The following is a 5,708-nucleotide window of genomic DNA, read 5'->3' as shown; positions in this document are numbered from 1 at the left end:
TCATTCCACCTTATAAAACAGACCCCCGCCTCGTCTGTCTGTGTCTGTTTGTCTGTTCGCGGTGAAAACAAAAAACTAATGAATAGATTTTCATGCAGTTTTCAACTAATGACAAGAGTGATCTTGAGAAAGTTGTTGTATACCTATATAATTGGCTGTTTTTTTTTTGTGAATTGGTCGAAATATGACGATATTTGCTAATGCATTGGCATAGCGCTTTTATCAAAAACGCTGCCCAAGCCGTTGTCAATATTAGAAAACAATGTATGGTGAAAGTTTCTCTTCATAGGTCTACAAAAACATATGCCTATATTTTAAGGATAACTTATTATGCGTATTTTTATGCTTCACTCCCCGCGCGAAGCCGGGCCGGGTCGCTATATATATATTAGTATTATGTTTATAAACTCATTTGAGTGGATTACAGCGGCGGCTACGGTTTGACATTACACTGAACATAATCTCGTTTCACTTCAAGGCAATGATTGCCGAGTACGCTATAATAGCGTTTTATATTAAAATAAAACTACGAGTACGCATGGGCAAAGTTACTCGTTATCAAACTTATCAGAACTTTTGACGAAACTTATCATATCTGTCCTTTTATCTGTCATACTAAAAAAAAATCTGTGATTTAGTCTCAATTATCCAAAGGTCAGTAAAGACAACATTTTCCGTCCGGCAGGTAATTCGGTTAGGTAGGTATTTAAAATCATGGTCGGTATCAGAGGCATCTGTGCGGCGCGCGACCCGCACTTTTACATAAATCCGTTAAGGGTGCACATGCCGCTAGTCAGCAATCTTGGCCGTGACTATCGTCCACGTCCGAGGGTGCGTAGTTTTGTGACCATAGTACAAAAATGTTGCGGCGATCGTTATCTACACATAAATGACCTCCTGTGCAGGTAAGTCGGTTATTTAAATCAGGGTCGGTATCCGAAGCATCTGTGCGGCACGCGACCGCACGTTTACATAAATCCGTTAAGGGTGCACATGCCGCTAGTCGGCAATCTTGGCCGTGACTACCGTCCACGTCCGAGGGTGCGTAGTGATGTGACCATAGTATTAAAAATATTAGCGATACATAACCTCTCGATCAAAGGGTGGTTTCACATACCAAAAAAGGTACATTTTTATTTTATTTATGCCAACCAAATATGTATTTAAAAGAATATTCACAAGCACCATCTTTCGACGTGTCAATAAGTCCACCGATAGGATTATATGCAAGTTCAAATATTTTTTGACTCACTAGAATTCTTATTAGAATAACACGTACCTACGTGGACCGTTATAATATAATATGTAATTGTAAATAATTTAATGTTTCTAAAATAACTAAGGTACAGCGGGCCAAATCTCGACGGGGCGGCCATTGTAACTAATCCATTTTTTCCATTATTACACTATGATGTTGAGTTCTTCATGCATATCCACTGAACACGCCTACCATATAATAACCGGTGGACACTCTATTTAATAATACAAACATTGTAAAACATGGAAAAAATGGACCAGTTACGTTTGCCCCCCAGTCGAGATTTGCCCCGCTGTACCTTACTCGGTATGCTTTTATGTATAAATAGTTGGTATATGTAGCTATAGCTAGTACCTACGATACGTACCATTACACCAATTGATTTCTATATTGTAGAAGCTATTTCTGGAATAAAACGTAAGACGTAAAGTCCTTATTAAAATCACAACCTAGTCGCTAATAGACACCTAGTCAGCGGGGCACACGGCGCTGCACGCAGCGGGCCCGGGCTCCGCACTAGGCCGCAGCCACCTGCCACCCGCACCCCCACGCTATATTTTATTCCACTTAATCGTCCTTTCCGTTATATTACCTGTTTTTTATCCCGTACTTAAAGCAAATATTCCTTTTTCTATAAACTACTATGTCCGAGCGTCCCATTAACTATAATAGACACTTTTAATTGAGAATCTATAAAAGGTTTCGCAAACTGATGGCCTTATAAGGTAGAAGTATTCATCATGGAAGCCGTGACTCTCATCTGCCCAATTAATAAAAGTTGACTGCGGGAATGGCGAGCGGCGAGCGGCGACAGCCTGCGCAAACCGGTACGCCCGCAGCTGAAACATACCCTCCCGCCGTTTTATTTTGATTTACTTATCTAGTGACTTCACTTAAAGCTGTAATGTGTACTGCGATGCAATCTAAACGCTGTCAGATTAAACGTCTAAACAAATAAAAATATTCGTCTTTAGTTAAGCGCATTGGAAATAGGAAAGTAATATTAACTACGCTTTTAATCTTATGCAAATGATAAAGATTCTTATACAGATTCAGTTAAAAAACTCGTGTCCACATTTTTATCTGAGTATCACAAAAGCAATCGCAACCGACCCAGGGCTTCATTAATGCCGAATCGAAAAAACCGATTTAATTCAAAATTCGAACAAAGGGAGAAAACAAAAACAGAAAAAGGATGATAAAAAGTCGGGCGCGTGCCGAGGCGACATGTGCACGCGCCGAGGATCCGCGCTAACGGGCCGTGACGCCCCCTCCCCCTACCCCCGCCGCGCCGCCGCCTGCGCATCCACGCGACTCGCTCGCCGTTATGACACATCGTACTATGGCGACCAGAGATTCCATGGTTAATATTATCACTTTAAAAAAAAACTTTACGTTTTTTTCAGCTCATTATAATTTTTATTTAGCTCAAGCATCAATTCCCACATTTTCAGCTGTTTGGTTTTGCTCCAATAGAACTACTTGTAAAATGTTTTTTTTTTGTGTTGCATTGCAGATTTCAAGATGCATACTACACGCTACACCCAAAGAAACTTTTGTCTATCTCATTTTTCCTGCAGTAAAACTAAAGGTAAGTTACCTACTTATAAAACTACTTTTTCAGTACAGATGGTGTTTTTTTACGCACTAGTGCGAGAAGTGGTTCATTATACGTCAGGTCGAAACTTCGGAGGTCCATCTGTACTGAAAAACGTCGTTCGATACACGTGCGAAAAGGAAATTCGTAACTCGTGTCGATTTAAAACACTCCCTTCGGTCGTGTTTTAATTTATCGCCACTCGTTTCGAACTTCCTCTTTTTCGCACTTGTATCGAAATGTACTATTTTGCCCCTATCCTACATTTTCCTTTTATTACCTAAACGGCTATGGGAAGAACTCAGTCTTACCCTTAAATAATATTAATGATTGAATACTGTTGTTTTCAAGCCTACTACAGGTATATCTGTGACTCTTTGATTCATTGACACAAGTCACACAAGGTGCTTCGCTAATATTTATTGGATTAAAAAAAAAGTAATCCAATGCAACCACTGCGCGCGCTAGTCTGTGCGCTGCACGCGCCTGAAGCACCTCTGAAGCCTTACGGCCTCCTGTAACGCAACACGCCAACCAAAGCAGATTAGACGCCTAATTGAATTTCACTGATTGCCACACAAAGAGTTAATCGACTATATAATTACTTTAGTAATAAACGGTGAAACCTAATATTACTACAGTCAGTACATTTTTTTTTCATTCAGATTTTTACTAAACGTCGTTCAGATTGTAACCTCTTCATACAAAGCAGTTGTTAACTTATGTAAATGAATAAATAAAGAATACTTTTTTATACAGTAATCGTGCATAATACAATAGTATTTTATACAATCGTGATATAATACAAAGCTTTTCAGTCGAGTACCATGTTTAGGCCACGAAGCTTGCTGAGTGGCCTAATAGTACGGTACGAGAGTGAAAAGCTTAATTACTTATATCACTATTGTAAACAATACTTTTTCTACGAGTCATCATCTTCACAAGCACCGTTGTATCAACATCCAATTACCTAGCAACCAATTGTTTGTAATAACCGTCTCTGATTGGCCGATAACGCGACAGATAAAAAAAAATGTGTTTCAGATGCAGGAAAATTTGCCAGGTATCGCAAATTAGTATAGAAATTGTATAAAGTTCTATTTTTGAAATTATTACAGTTAACTAAAGTCAACTATAATGAGCTTATTATAATTGAGTCGGAACTGCCATAGAGTATCCAACAATGAAAAGTTAGCACTTATAGTTTAGTCTGTGGTGTCCTAATTGACAGATTACTGTCGGCAAGTAGAAAAAACATTATTTGATGTTACATTTTTTGTGTCGTTTCTATATACTTAATTCAGATTTTCTATTAATTTGCCGCAAATGAATATTCGAACATTTCGAACGTTAAGGAAATCGGACATGTTATGTAGTAATAATGTGTAATGACTAAGTAAGTAGGTACATGAAACGTATTTTTTTTTGTATGGAAAGCGAACCACCAAGGTGAAAGTGTCGGAGCTTCCATACATTAGCATAAGCCCAATAATACCACATACCAGCTGTTAACTCTTTCATATAAGTAGGAATTTATTTCGAGGGGCACACTAGACCTATTTCACAACAAGATAATAAAAATGGTATGCCATAAAAACACTACACGGAACGATGCTACGAGGAATCCTAAAAATTAACCCTGAAATCCTAAATAAGTACGAACCAAATTAGGATTTATAATGAACATGTAGGTAGGGGCAATGAACCTTGACTCCTTTCCGATAGACGCGTAAGGATTTTTTTTTAGGAAAAGTAAAGGTCAATACTATAATTTAAAACTTACTTATATATCGTCGCATTCGTCCATGGCTCGTTTTGTAAATCGAACAAAAACAGACGTAAAATCATTAAAGCATTCCTATCTGTTTCTCTAGTACCTATAGTAGATGTTTTGCCGTTTCTTTGTGCGTCGCCTTACAACGGCCGCGAATAAATAAGGCGCGCTCAGCTGCTCCTGGGGCGTCTGCTCGAGCCTTTTTTACATACTTTTCAGCATTGAAAAATATACTGTTGCATATACAAGTTAAATCGTAAATGATATTTGATTCGCATTGTCTTTTTACCTCCCTTTAAGAAAATATAATACTGAAATGATTTGACATAGTTCTATGTATTAAAGTAAACAAATCACAGCTTGTTTTCACGTTGTTTTCCTAAGTGAAATCTAAGCTTCGCCCCGCCCCGCGCTAGACGGCAGCCAATGCGGCGCGGTGGGCGGGGCGCCCGAACTAACGGAGCTTCCCGCGCGCCTAAAATCCTCTAATCTCGACATATACGATTACACCACTCGGATTTATCTACGGATTAGCCACTGATTACATACGTATGTAACGACATATATGTATATACACAGTGCTAAGAATTACAGATTACCGTGGCTGAAAATTGTACGTGTCTAATTAGTAATTACATTGTATTGAATTTATTATGAAAATCAAGAGACACAAAGGTGCAAGCGCAACATGCATGCTGCTGAACTGCAATTTAAAAACCTGCTTTTATCTAAAAGTAGAACTTGAAAATAGGGGAACTTTAATGTCACAGAAGCAGCAACCGCTTATTTGAGGGCATTAATGTATAAAAGCAATTTTTCAGGGCTTCTCTTTGCCGCCGGCGCACTATCTATGTGCAAGCTACAATTAACTGGTACTCGATGCGAGCGCGACGCGAGCCACCTGTCAAGCGGCCGTTTCATCAAATCATTTCTTTAATGCGCAGCCTCCCCGACCTGCTCGTTTTTTGTTAGCAGAGTTTTGAAAAAAGAACGTTATAGTGGTACTGTGTCGGGTAGGTCGGGGCGCGAGAGCCTCCGCTAGTCCGCTCAGTCAGGTGCCGCGCGCCGATCGCTCCGCA

The sequence above is a fragment of the Leguminivora glycinivorella genome, chromosome 6 (genome assembly GCF_023078275.1).
Source record: "Leguminivora glycinivorella isolate SPB_JAAS2020 chromosome 6, LegGlyc_1.1, whole genome shotgun sequence".
NCBI classification, from domain to species: Eukaryota; Metazoa; Arthropoda; class Insecta; order Lepidoptera; family Tortricidae; genus Leguminivora; species Leguminivora glycinivorella.
The sequence above is the reverse complement of the archived record's forward strand: the minus strand, read 5'-3'. Positions refer to the sequence as shown.